The following is a 15,334-nucleotide window of genomic DNA, read 5'->3' as shown; positions in this document are numbered from 1 at the left end:
ACCATTTCCACCTCCGTCGACAGCTAATAAAAATCCCTTAAATTAAGATCCAATCAAGCTAGAGCAAAGATAATGAACCCTAGTTAACTCATGCAGTGTAATTAACTTGCGCTTTAGTGATACGAATTAACTTAATAACTGAAGCTCGCAGTGTTGTCAAAGGAGAATATATTTTGTCTTAAAACGCGATTACACACGAGCCACTGGGCCGTTACACGTGGAACGGTTAAGATGTTGCGGTATAGTGAGAAAACAACAATTTTATAGCAAGACTGTATTTGGTTATCTTCAGAAACAAAAGTAGCATTTAACTACTATAATGTTAGATGATCAACTTGGCAAAGAGTTATTGGAGGATTATCAACCATTTAAGTTATGAGTTTTACTTCTTTTTCACGCCAAGAAAAGCATTGTTCAAAAGCAGGATAGGGGTTATATGGGGCTCTTCCCGGTTATGACTTTTTCAATCCTAACCCTCATTATGTCAAGTACCTATATCAAGTAAACAGAAATATTATTGAAATTAACTAAAAACTCGACTATCAAACAACTGAAACAACGTATTTTTCATCTTGACCAAAGTTATGTTCTCTCCCAAAACTTATGAAAAATTTATGGCTGAATTATTTGAAATTTCTGAACTCTATCAGTAGAAACCACAAAAATTTACTACTGTGTGATTCTAATAAGTTAACCAACCGTCCCTATAACTAAACGTTACACGTGAACAATTCGAATCACTCGACTTAGAAACTTGAGCCGTTGGTGTGTGTAATCTTATATTCCCGCAACACGCGCGTATACGCAAACTCTCAGAATGTCAAGCTAACACTGTGAATCTTACGCAGTTGCAATAAGGTTTAATTTGGAACCAAATATTTAGTCTGATCTGTACAACACTTACAAGGATACAGGGTGTACCGACTTTGAGGCTTGTCCTAATTAAGGACAGCAGAACATCGGTGAGGGTCAAAATATCCAAGTGCTACGTTTCAAAACTTTGGTTTCGGATAAATGGCTCTACTTACTTGAAAGTTATACTTCGTTTAAGTGACTTTACAACCTCTCTGAGCTTTTATGTATTTATGAAAAAAAAATTTAGGGCTATAAGCAAATTGAAAATGAATGAACTTAGATTTACAATATTATGTAAAACCAACAATGCAAGTCGAATATTGGAATAAAATTACATTATGTTCATCTCGTCTCTCTCTAATTATTATGTACTACCTACTTGAAAGAGATCTAGCGCTATTAAAGATACATCAGTGATCAGTCATATAGGAAGCAAACAAGAAAAAATGTGTAAAAATAATCAAGCTGGAGACTATTATAATATTCACGAGCTTATATTGCACTGTGTTTAGGTTTGGGAAGTCCTACTAAAGTCATTAAAGAGAGAAAGATAAAAATACTTGACTCGATTCGATAGAAAAGCAGTCAATGAACAATACTAAAATACGTTCCTCTCCATCCAATAATAATAACGTTTGCATCAAAACCCTCGCTCTGACAATGCATGTCATGATATCCAAACGAGGTTTGGGCTAAAAACAACAGTTGCATCAGAATAATTGATACCTTTCCATTCTGGCTGCTCATTTGAATGGCAAATCGTGCCCCGAAGATGGAAATGAAACGCAAATTGACATTTAAACTGGACGTTAGTGATGAGAAAAATGTCGATAGATTGCTATTTGAACTTTGTAGGTCCAGATTTAAAACTGAAAAAGGTTAGCTGTCTTATTGATTTTATTTGATCACGATATAAATAGTACGTACCTACATTGATTTATTTTTGGTTTGTTACAGAAAGGCTGATAAGAATCCTGTATCATATTTTTTACCTAATTCACTCGATAACAACGTAACTTTTTGTGGGAAAATCACTCTACATACGCAAACATAGGCATAAATGATCATTAATGAATAATTTCAATGTAGCACTACTTTTTGATTGCATTACATTTAAATACATTTTTAAAAACATAAAATATCATTTATATTATCGAAATGTACACATCACTACCTGTCATGGAAGCTGCGACAGCCGTAAATTAATATCTTATTTTAGATTATTCCGTACCCAGGTGGCCTGTCTGTCTCACTATAAAAATAGACAATCATAAATCATTTTATTAAAGTCCAAAGCAAGATAACACTACCTTTATTAAACAATTAATGGCATTTAATATTTGACTTAACTTCTGACTGAAATATACCATTCGTTGTGGAGCTTAAAAATATATTTTTAACCGACTTCGCCAAAAGGAGGAAGTTCTCAATTCGGTTGGTTTTTCAGTCTAGGATGGTAGGTACATATTTCATATTCATTTATTCACTTCGCAATTACCTTTAACCTGCCCTGTGAGTGCCTCTAAGTACTCTCGCCTTGTTTTTAGTTTTGTCTATATGTACTTAGGTGGAAATGTATAAAATCTGTTGAGTATTGAGTACATATTTACTTAAATTAGATGACTTTTGTGGAATGATTCATTAGTAACTCTGGCATAGACGATGCGTGTAGAGATTACTTTTACTATCCGTATTCTACCTTCACAGGACTCCAAGAGAGGTTAATAATACAAAAACTTTCTTTGGTGGAATGTTCGGTTAATTGTATGGACACATGGATTCTCGAAGCACTTATACAGGGTGGAAACGTTAAGTGATCTCACTCGATTATTTCTAAACTATACAAGATATTGGAAAATTGGTAACTGATCCTGAAAGTGCTTCATGGGCTCTTTCAAACGGTACCAATAATAGGGTACAGAATAAACTGGATCTATCTGAAAATTCAATGTTAACATAATCAAGACCAATAAATTATTCTTATTCTTAAGACCCTTGTACATCGGGAATTATCATATCAGTGCTGTTAGTGATCTGTCATTTATCTACAAGGTGTTTATTTATTTAATATTTAATGAAAAAAGGAGAATTTCATAAGACATTTTCTGCCTGTTAACTTTCTGGCCAAACAGGAATAATTCGCTTGTCGGTGCTATAAGGAACAAAAGTAGTGTTAAGTGTAACATGTCGTCACATAAAGTTTCATATTATGAGCGTTTATTGGAAAAAATGTTTTGTGAAAAAATTAGTGCGTATGTAATTTTGAATAAATAGGTAGGTAAAAGATGACACTTTTTTAGCTGAGCGGAATTTAGGATAGTAAAACAGACATGCATGAGCATGTATAAAACACTTCTCCAGCCCTTTTACAATACACCCTAAGTATATAAATTCCGATGCAACACACGAAATAAACATTTCGTTGAGTCGAAACGTCATTACCAGACCGTCGATACAGCCCGCGGGCAGACATTTTAAATTATTTTTAATCACTCTTTTCAACAGGCTTAATTTCAATTTAAATTCATATTGGCCAATTCCACGTATTGATGGAATCAATTCAGATGTTTGCAGGGTTTTGTGGGCTAAATGTGTTTTCCACTCGATTTCATTAGCTTGATTTTTAATTGTCGGTAAACAAAATGTGGAGGACATTTTAAATTTAATTAAAAATCAAAATGAGAATTGAAACAAAACTGTAGGTTTGTATTTCCCTTTCCCGAAGTAAGCATTATTTGAACACTTAAATAGATACAAGGTGTAAAATATACATCAAGAAGCCTGAAAGCTTTTGAATTTTTATTTCGAAAACGCTACTAAAATCATTTTTGTTTAAACTTATGAAAAAATATGTATGGCTTAGTAGGTTTTCTATATGCCTAGAGTTGTTTTACAAATATACCTACTAATTTACCCTAAATAAGGGTTCCTTGTCAGGACTATGGAACCCTATAAAGAACCATCCATCCACCCAAGGTGGTTTGATGGATCATGGAACTCGGTACCCCATCAGGCTACGCGAATCACCAAGCCAGGCGGCAGTCAATTACTTAACGAAATAGGATAGAGGATTTCCTGAAAATTTTCCATTGAAAACAAGTCCATTAGTTACAAAATATAAATGCAATGTAATACACTAAAAGCAACCATTCATTTGATATACGATTCTGAACTTTACAAAGAATTCAATTTTAAGTAAAATCCTATTACGTTATTTCAACTTTATAAGTAGTCACGTTATCAATGAAACACCCGTTATTAATATCTACATAATTTTAAAAATCTTAATACAGTATGTCATAAGATTTCTGATAACATTGCCTCAGTCAGACATTTAAAGGCTAGAAGGTTCTGGCATTTTCTTAATCTAGTGAGGAACCCAAAAAATCTATTTACTTTACTTTAGCCCTACATGCGGGTCGAGAGGCGCTAAATGCAGGCCCGCTACCAACCGGCAACATGGAAAGCATTAGGGGGGCCTATGTTCAGCAGTGGACGTCCTGTGGTTGAGATGATGATGATGATGATGGTAGAGATTCCAGATTTAAGACATTAAGCTAAACACTAATAACTGGATACATTACGTATGTTTTGTGCAAAAAAAGCGTAATTCCGTACACTACCATACATTTCAAGACAAGTTATCTACACCAATTCACGCCATAGCGTCAAGAAAATACGACAGTGATTTCGTTAAATCGCTTGGCAACTTTACCCATCTTAGTATGTTTACTCGCGCTGCCGAAACTTAAGGAAAATTTAATATACTCTGCCAAAGAGAGCTTGTCTAGGTCTGCTTTTTATTAGTTTACTTATAATAAATACACTACATGATGGAAACAATTTGTTATGGTGTATTAGCCTTGGCTTCTGCCTAAGTTACATTTCCAGCAAAACATTGTTTACTAAACTTTAACTTTGTTAATGGAAAACTAGGCAAGTATTTGACCACAAGCGCGCCTGGTGTTAAGTGAGATGCAGTCTAGGATGGATATTATCGGCCCTGTGTGAATCGTAACTTTTATTATGGAGTATTATTGCATCACAACTGAGTCTCATCATATACCTACTTATGACGTTGATAGCTGACTGCAGTGAAGATGACGTCACACCAGTCTAAACTCTGTGGCATCTGTGTAGATATAATTTTTGCTACAAAGATGAAGGTATGTCTGATTTGCTGTTGATTCTATTATTATACAACGTATGATCAGAGTTGCTAAGGCGTCTTGGAGACGTCATCTAGTCTCCATACGTTAATGAACAATCTTCGCTACTGCTTCGTAAACAAAGGCTATTTTTATGTACCCGCAGTCAATAAATTAACAAAATAGACTATTAGATTCACGAAAGACGTTAACAAAACGGTATGATTACATTAAATCCCTTACCAACTTCATCCATTCGGTTTGTTTGCAAGCGGAATTTTAACGAAATTTAATAAACCCCGCGAATTTCGCTTTAGCGCCGCTCTCTTTGTTTATCCGAACTAATAAATCCAGACAAGTTGGGAATAAATTTATTCGTTTTGAGTAATTTGACAAATTTAATGCCCGGACTACAGAAGTATGATGCAATTAATATAAAGGACAGAAACAATAATCTTCGAAATCCAACAGATTAAGAACAAAACGCAACAATCTAAATAATAATTACTAATGTTAGTAATGTAACCAAATTAATGGGCATAATATAACAATGTAGTAATCTATAATGGCAATGGGCTGGTGTATCTGCCGAAGAACAGATGAAAGGTGGAGTAAACGGGTTTAGAAACCACATTTCGTCATACGTATTGTTTTGACACACTCACTTAATGAACCCAAGTAGCTGGTAGTCGTTTCAATTAAAGGACGACCATTGTTGGACAAAAGCCACGCCTGAGGTTTTCCATAAAGACTGATCTTGCACTGCCCGCATCCAGATGGTAGCTGACAGTGCCAGGATGAAAAGGGAAGGGAGAATCGTGCTCTATGACGCTCCTTGGAGAAGTCGTACGAAGTCTTACCACAAAGTTCATAATGATGAAAGAAAATGAAGAATTTGAAAGAAAGAAAGAAACATTTATTGCTATGGACATGGCAAAAGACAAAAGAGGTAAATAAAAGAAAAAACAAACAAGACAGAGGTAGCACATAAAACATACAATGGAAGAGTAGTATAGTAGTATTTCGGCTCTATATTACTGATTGAGCTGGCCATCATCCGCACACAATTAGTCATACTAAAGTCTTTAAACTAACAAGTCGACCACTTAATTCGTGAACAGAACGTTTTGATTCTATTTACATCTCTCACTAACTTCTTCCATCTTTAGTTGTAAGCGGAATTGCAGCTGGATTTAATGGTCTCCGAGATTTTCGCTTTGGCGCCGCTGTCTTTGTTTGTCTTAACTAATAAATTGAGACAAGTTGCAAATTAATTTATTCATTCTGAGCTATTTGTGTTTTAATGCACTCTACAATAAAGTGCACTAATTTCTCGCTTTAGGTTGAAATAATTGCGAAGGGAAAAGAAAGTTTATTTATTCTCTGGAATCTCATTTGAAAGAAGGGGCTTTGTAAATGTGGATAATTTATTGGTTAGGTAATTAAATTAAACAGAAGGGGTTGAGTTGAGTTTAATTACTATTTTCAGTTTACCGAAAGATGTAGGTACCTAGATTTAAAGAAAAAAGAAATAAAATTATAGAGACTTATAATATTTAAAAAAATTCAAAGGAAAAATAACTAGAGGTAAATGATCTTAAGACGAACCGTATAAGTAGGTATATTAAGTCCATTTTGAAAAATAACTAATAAAATCTAGAGTCATTATCAAAACTCATCAAACTTTTCTATGGATATATTAAGCTTGTTTGATGCGTCTTAGACTCAGCTACCTCCAGTTTCAGTGTGACGTGGACACCCTGTATTGATGTAACAAATTAATGCCTTAAGGCAGAGTGTAGACACACACAAAGCCCGCCGACCTTTTGACATGTTGTCAAAGTCATAGAAAATACAAGTCGTCGACATGTTTCATTTGAAATAAGCCGCCGACACCAAATCATCGGTCGACGGGCTTGATGTGTGTGTAGAGTCCTTAATAACTTGATCATGTACATATCTCGTTTAGTCTACAATCTTATTAGATTTATGAAGATGTTTTATCTTTAAACAATAAATTTTATATATTTTGGTATCAAATTAATCTGGTCTTTTAACGGGAAAAAATATTTGTTATTGCACGTATAAAAGAAGAATCCAGGAAGTAGTTAATTCAGAATGACAGAAATGTGCCGAATGACCTTTTAAGATCATCACGTTCATACAAATGACTAGACTAAACATTATTTATTTAAATTAGACATCTCAAGAATCATGAAACCTGATATTTTATTTAAAAGGTTTACGTAGGACAGTATTAAAATAAACTGAGGCTAATATCTAGTTACTAAGGAAGCCGATAAAATACGGCCTCTGATATTATTTTAGCCAATGGATTTATTGATTCAATCAAATATCTTTAACAAAGGAATAAATACGAAAATAAAGTGGTTAAAGTAGGTACAGTCAGCGTCAAATAGTTCGTGACACCCAAAGTGGCCAAAAAGTTGACAACACAACCTTCATTGTAACAAAGACGTATTACGAACTTTTTGGCTACTTTAGTTATATTACGAACTAGTTGACGCTGGCTGTACAAAATGTATTCTTGGTCTCAAAATTAAGACCCTTTTGATACATCGAATAAAAACCCAAAGCCCGTGTCCAACCAAACTTACTCCCGTATTCACAAACATAATGAGGTCTCACAGTGCGCGTGGACGCACAGGCTCCCAAAAACCCATTCATAGACAATACTTGAGTGGCGGAGTGATGCAAGCGAACCAACACAGAGCTCTATTCAAAGCTCGACTTCGCATAGCGTTCCTGCTTCTCTTAAGCAAGTATAATTTGTGAATGCGGGTGTTATTCATCAGCTATGCAAATGTTAAGCAAATAGCAGGAGAAATCGCCATCCAGAATAACGTGCGTTGGTTTTATCTGCGAAGCGATCAAACATTACGATCCCATTTCACACGACGCATTTCCATATGCGCTATAAATAATGCCGCTTACCTCACAGTCAAATATAAGGGCTACGAGGATGTATGGAACTGGATGAGGTCAATTCGCTGTTCAATTTTAATAGCTACTACAGGCGGGAAATCGTGCTTTGGCAACTAGTAATGACTGAGTTTGTTCAGGCATTTCTTCTGCAGAACAAACTCGCCCGCACGTGAAAGCACTTGCCATGTTATATTTTTTGTTTCGAAGCTATGGTAGGGGCCAAAATATAAGGAGATTCTATAAATTATTTTTGACGTTCATAAGTGTCAAAATACCTACTAGAGAAAAATCCTTTTCTTTGTGAGGATTACCAAAATGATTGATAAATAAATGTCAACGTCATGATGAAGATACGCCACGCGGTGTGTTGATTGCTAAAGTCTTTAAAGAAACTTAAAATATCATCAAGTCGTAGAGTTTTTTTACATAACCCTAAACAGGACCCGAAAAAAAAAACAATGGGAATCGAAACGAAAATTGATGATAAAGTAAAAACAAAATCACACAAATTACAGCTTAGGCTCTTAGCACACAGCTAGCAAATGCAAACTGGTGTTTCACTCTTGGCAAGATGCCAGAATAGTCGTCAGTTATTCCCGCGCCATAGCCTAACGACGGCTCTACATGTTGGCTCCAACATTGGTCCCAATGCCACTCGTCCAGATTTATATCTAGGAAATGGCTTGTCCAAACGTTGGTGTCAATACATTTCCTAGATCCAAAAGTTTGACGAGCGGCGTTGGATCCAACGTTTGGCTGGCCTAACGACGCCCATGCTTACGGTGAAAGTCGGAATTGAAAGATTGATTTTTGCGATGCATAAAGAATGGCCATTTTGAAATATTACCTTTTTGCGAATACGTTAGTACCGGGAGCAAGCTTTGAATAAAGGTTGCGCACGGCAAATCTTTTCAGTAAATATCTGAATTGGGGCAGATTTTCGGCGTTTATTGTTTTTGCTATCTATCAACATATTCAACTCATATTACCAGGTGTAATATTATGCCCTACTATATTAATCTGACGAAATTGTCATCAAATGACGTAACGCACTTTAAAATACTCTTTGGCATAGTTTATCGTGACAAAATTAAGAAGATTACCTTTCTCCAAAGAAAAGAAAAGATTCAACGGAAACCGATGACTAAGTTAATGTTTTACAACTAACCTAGATCAAAAAAACTGGTCAAAAAAATCTGACCAGTAACTAAGATATCTCCCGCACTAAGCAAAACACATCACTAAAGCCCCCATTATTAAAATTTCGACTTACTCCGAACTAAACTCATGCCGTCAGAAAAAAAATGCCAAAAACGTGTCATAATGAAGATGTAAGCGTTCATAACGCCTTCCAGACACCGCGCAGCTTTGTTGCCAGAAAAATGTGGATTTTATTCCAAAAACAGAGCAACCCCGGGGCTGTACGGTTCTGGAACCCCGCAGAGATATGGGTGAGCCGCGTGAAAATGGCAATAATTTGATGCCCATTACTCCCGAACTAGAGGGATGTTTTGCAACTTTTTACGGTGCCCCACGTAAATGGCTGTACAAGAGGTCTAACACAATCCGAGTTTTCAATAACCTAACTATTGTCGTCCCTTTCGTGCAAGCTTGAACTTCGGTATGAGCGAGGGAAGCAGTAAGAGATGAATAGATTGAAAGGCATTTCTCAAAGTAGACCCGCGGGCGTTATGTCGTCCGCTGTGAGCGGAATTCATAATTCGTAATTAATGACGGCCAAAACATAGGGCGCCAAAACACGTACAAGCCTCCATGCAAAAAGCCCTTTAGAGGAGGTTCTACAGCATTATTTATTACTAGCAAGAAGCAGAATGTTGGCCTTTGGGAGAGGCCGCGTCGGCAAATTTTCGGTTATTTGTTTGCGGTTCCTTACGATACAATTTAAGCGAGCGCTCTTAATTAAAACGAGGATTGTGTATTTTAGAGCTCAATTTCTGGGGAATAATCTCGAAACGACTAATTTCAACCGCAAATAAACATGGTTCGTTGTTTGCACTTTTTTATATTCATTTTGGCATGAACAGCTTTATTGTTCATGCCAAAATAATATATAAAATAAAATATTTGTATAGCGTTTTCAGGCAATCATTAATACTGATTTTTAATCAGTTAGTTACACAAATAGCCGGTTTCAATTATTTAGATCAAATATAATTTATGTCCGCTAACGAGTTAAATTTCGACTAAGTATTTAATCGTTGCCAGAATTAGATTGTACCTTTATTATAGTAAAAACAAATGATTTCTTGGGACCTCGTAGAGACCTTGGTACCTCTGTTTTATAAAGGTATACGCATTAAACCTGCAGAATACATGAGAAAAATCCGTAAAATTAACTCAACAAAACAGATAGTATTTCAATCCTGTAAGTGTATTTTCCAAATACATATTGAATTTGTAGTAGTCGGTTCCAACTCTTATCAAGGAAAAATCCAGTCCCTTTCTCCGTACAAAAAATAAGGAACAAATCTATTGTGATCCTGCCTCTATTTGCTGGTATTTGTTGCTCGAGTGTTTATGCGGACCCCGCAGAATACGGGTCATTATAAATACGGGTCGGGTAATTGGTTTATAGGTAATCAAATGGATTCAAAGGTAATTACTTGATGTTTGGTCTAGTATTCTCGATGTTATGAAAATAGCAATTGGTCAAAACACACTCATACTTACTTACATACAAGCTATGGATAAGTAAAATTTATGTGTTAACTTATTGTGTAATGAATATCGAGAGTATTAATACTCCTATATTTATTCTGTCACTGTGATCTTCGAGACTCTGGAATATTCTTAAGCCCAAAAAAACCTCGAAGCTGTATTTTTGTAGGATTTTTGTTAAATTAAATTAAACTAATATTCAATAAAAACAGAAATAATTTTAGAGCTTGAGAAAAAGTAATTAGTTTGAAATTGAGGACCTTTCAAAAGACGATGAAATCAAGAATAAGCTACCTGTAGAATTTTCTACTTCACTAATTTTAAGCAGAGCTTTGGGTAAGTGAAAATACGTTATTGATAATAATGTTAAAGTAACTTGTAATTTTACAAATTTCAAATTAAGGCAATTTAAATTCTAGTATTTGTTTAGTAATTTACTTGGTGTTTATTACTCACAGATAAATAAAATAAGCACTTAAATGACTACCTAAAATGTACAAAGTGTTTCAATTAAGAAGCATTGTTTTAAGGTCCAAACAAGAGAATAAACCGAAAACATAATTTTCGTTCAATTTTAATAACTCTTTAGGTTATTAGAAAACATTAACGTCGTATAGGGGCCTAGTTAAAGTAACATTTGTGACGGTTTTAATTTTGAAATCACTTGACGAATTGATAGACACTTGAAGTAGCTTCACACAAAAAAAGACTGGAGCTACTTCGGAATTACATTACTTTGTCTAGGCTCTAAGACAAAAAACAACATGTGACTTCACCAAAACAACCTCGTCGTGACTACACGTGCGTAAATTTTAAAGGTCTTAAAAATTCGACCTTTTAGGGGTGGGTGGAGGGATCATCCCATGATATAAATTATATTAACTCTGGACGTGTTGTTTGTCAGTATTTCCGTTATCTATGATACTTGACCAACTTTCCGTATTCACAAACATTACTATGAGGTCTCACAGTGCGCGTGGCGTGGACACACAGGGTGACACACGAACCAATCACAAAGCTCTATTCAACGCTGTGCATTCGATTTGCTGCTTCACTTAAAAGCAAGTATCGTTTGTGAATACGGGTGTCAGTTAGGTCAGGAAGCTATTGTGCTTCCCCTTAAGGAAGCTTTTAAGCTACTCCCTAACAAATATCGGTAAAGTCACTTAAAATTATTTTCTATGCTTCGTAAGTGTTACCTTTATATTTCGGTCGGTATTAGGTACTATGCCCATTAAGGACAGTGCTGTGTATTATGTGGGTAATAAAAGATACGATAGGGAAAACTTAATAGGAAAAGATAGCAGTTCATTGTTTTTCATTTTGTTATCTGATAAAGGTATACGATAAAAAAGTTATTTTTTAATTTCCTCTTTTTTATTTTCGTATTTTAAAGTTCAGATTTTCAACGTCAAAACCACAACGATAAAGTGTTTACATTTCCATTCTCAGAATTACAAAAACCCATACGAATTAGCAATAATAAGCTACAATCAAAAACACGCAACATACCCATCAGTGAGGTGCTTAAACGAATTGTTTAACATTACATCAACATACCTCTGGAATTCTTGTCTGGAATCCTCCCGCCGATCAACACGTATCAACAACAAACATCAAACACTTACACTGGCCACACAATAGCTAATTCAATTTATTATTTACATAGATTTGAACGTAAACATCAGAAGGAAGCTAACCTAAAAATTTCACTGCACCCTCACGACTTTAAACTACAATAAAAAAGTAACTCATTGATAGAACAACACAATAAATTGATAAACTATCATAAACAGTTCAAATAATATCGAAAGAAAGTGTTTTTTGTGGAAATTATCGAGAACAGAGCAGTTCCATCGGGGTTGCTGTCAAAACTGTCATTTGTTACAGGACATGGCATGACGCATGCGTGGTGAACATTTTTCATACTGCGCATGTCTACCTTCTAGTTGGCTTACTTTAGTGTTTAAAGAGGTTTAAACATTGCTTACAAACTTTTTAATCAAGTTTAATATGGCCATTAAAACCCTTGGGCATTTTGTTGAGGCGAATCGTAATGAAGAGTAAAATGTATGAATTTATCTGAACGTACCTAGTACGAAACAGAAAGAAGTAACTTAATTTTAATAGACTATCGGCAATCCAAACCAAATATCGTATGTATTGTTTAGATGTAATTTTTCCACAAATATGTGTGACTAGAATTTGCTGCCTGCTGCTGTCTTTCCAAAACACTTTAATCCGGGCCTTTTCAAGGCAATTGATTAAGAAGCACTATAGGTGTACCATCCTAGATTCCATCTTACTTATATCATCAGGTGCGATTGCGGTCAAACACCTGCCTTGTTCTGTGTAAAAAAATGTAGCAGGTTCTGCGTTTTGTACTAAAATTTGTTCTTTCATAATCACAACCACAGAAATCAGAACATAATACGACATAGGTCTCAAGGAAAATAATAACAGCGTTAATAAAGTGTAATAAAACTTATCTACTTGCGGGCAAGGAGACATTTAGCGTGGAGAATAAAGGCAAAGATGTTTTTATTATTGCAGTTCAAAATTACTAAAGCATATCTAACAGTCATAAAAGATATAAACCAAAACCGCATAAATCAGGCCATGAAACTATTATAAAAAGTTGGATCCTCGTATCGTGCCAAACGGCGCTGCTTCTGTCATAAACGGTAGCTCACTAGTTAAACCCAGAAAGCCCAGAAAGCATAGACCCCTGATAACCTATACGTGTCCCTGTATTCCACCGCATTTACAAGCTTTGGAGGGGACGAAGGGGGCCAAATTATATTGGGCCGTCTGAAAACCATGTTCGAATATGCTTTTTATTTTTTTAGAAATAAAGTGGAGTAAGTATGGAAACATACGGGCTTCATAGTGGCTGTTTACGCGAGCAAATAATAATCATTGCGCTCTTTTATTGTGTTCATAGTAGTAGAGTAAAAAAACATCTTATCATGGTGTGAAAGATTTTGAATGAGTATAACCGGAGTGGACTTTTGAGTGAAATACTTACCTGTTCATATCTCTTGCCTAGCCCAAAAATCATAGTCAAAAGTTCATGACTCTGCTCTGTTATAAAAAGATCATGGTCATGCATGAAACGAACACATCTTCTATTTTAATATCTGTCTATCAAAAAGCGGTAAATATTGCAAAAAGCATCCGTATATCCTCTCTAAGAGCACTAAACATACGCTATCAGAAGGCTGTGGTCGCGTGACTTTTAAATGTAACGTTAAGATGCGGCTACACAGACATAAATAACATAAATAAAGTTTTTTGACAGATTGACATTTAAGTTTGAAGTTTTTTGCAGAATTTTACAACACAGTGGAATTTAAGATGTTTGTATATAAAATAGTAAAACTTGTTCGTTGTTTGAATATAACTAATAGTGTTCGTTCGTTCGTTCGTTTCAGCCGAAAGACGTCCTAATAATGTATCTTGAATGAAATAAATTGATAAAAAAAACTAAACTTAAGGATTCCTATATACATTATTTTTATCTCGCGTATACCTTACCACAAGACTAAGTACCCATTTACTCGCAGTTTAAAAAAAAACAGAAAATTCTGCTTCATAGGAAAGAAAATTAATTCACTACAAAAAGACATCAGCATTAAATTCCATACGCAAGCCTATAGCAACCGCACAACTGATTACACTTTTAAATATTTCTATTATTTTTTCTACACCAGAATAATTATGGAAAGGCGTTTCGTTTTTCATTTCTACGATTAGCGTACGTCATTGAGTAATTTATTGGAATAGTTGCTTGTGTATTTTTATGTGAATGGAAAAAGGAATGTTTTTTTTATATTGTGGTCTTTTTGTTGTTGTTTGTGTAAATACTACGTCGCAGGTTTTTTTCCAACTTTCACTAAGTTATTTATTTATATTTTAAAACAGTCAAAACTTTTATACTTGCATTTTTGTTATTGTTATTTTAAAAGTTGATAATGTGCATTCTCCTTAACATCTTTTCCGTCAAATTAAACCTAACTCAGCTCTCAGGTAAAATGTAACGTTTAAATAAAATACAAATGCAATGAAACTTTTAGTAAGACCTCTTACCTCTTGACCTTAACGAGTCTTACCCTCTTACCTCTTTACTAACGAGTTTTACAACACCTATAACTAGGTATAGAACATTATAGAGAATACTGTAAAGCATTAAGCCAGCCATTTCTACTTTTATAAACATTCTGTAAAGAAATAAAGATTTTCATTTATTGATTCTTACTTCGAATATTTCAATAACCCTAAATATCGTGTCATCATTTATTTATGTACCTTACAACACACGCAATGGCACTTACGATGCACCCCTTCAGTAATTACACATCCAGCTATTAAATGGTTCTGTAAAATTAACTACAAACTACATGGGACAGGCGACACTCGGTTTCATTTAAGCCCCAAAAAATTAACTTACGGCACACCATTATAGGGGTGTTACGTCACAGTTCATTCGAAGTGGGATTCGAATAAAAATACCCCCTGTGTATAATAGAGAAGGGCTAAGAAAGTTCAGTGTTCTATTTCTGTCGTGGAGACTGAAGTCAACCTTAATGTCAAAAATTAGTAAAACTATATAAACTCTATCGTTTGTTATGCGGCCTAGACAGACCAATTTATTTTGTTGAAAATCAATAATCTCATTGAAATTTTTAGAAGATAATTTAGGAAGT

General features: G+C 34.8%; 1 protein-coding gene across 1 annotated transcript in view; it reads right to left on the bottom strand.

The window, feature by feature from the left end:
- Positions 1–12,321, bottom strand: part of LOC135075734 (putative polypeptide N-acetylgalactosaminyltransferase 9) — a 246,261-nt gene extending 233,940 nt beyond the window's left edge. Inside the window, exon 1 of the mRNA XM_063970196.1 lies at positions 12,189–12,321. The gene's annotated coding sequence lies outside the window, so the exon portion shown is untranslated. The remainder of the gene's footprint in view (positions 1–12,188) is intronic.
- Positions 12,322–15,334: the final 3,013 nt, after the last annotated feature.

The sequence above is a fragment of the Ostrinia nubilalis genome, chromosome 10 (genome assembly GCF_963855985.1).
Source record: "Ostrinia nubilalis chromosome 10, ilOstNubi1.1, whole genome shotgun sequence".
In the NCBI taxonomy this organism is placed as follows: Eukaryota; Metazoa; Arthropoda; class Insecta; order Lepidoptera; family Crambidae; genus Ostrinia; species Ostrinia nubilalis.
Note: the sequence above shows the minus strand (reverse complement) of the source record. Positions and strands in the feature narration are given on the sequence as shown.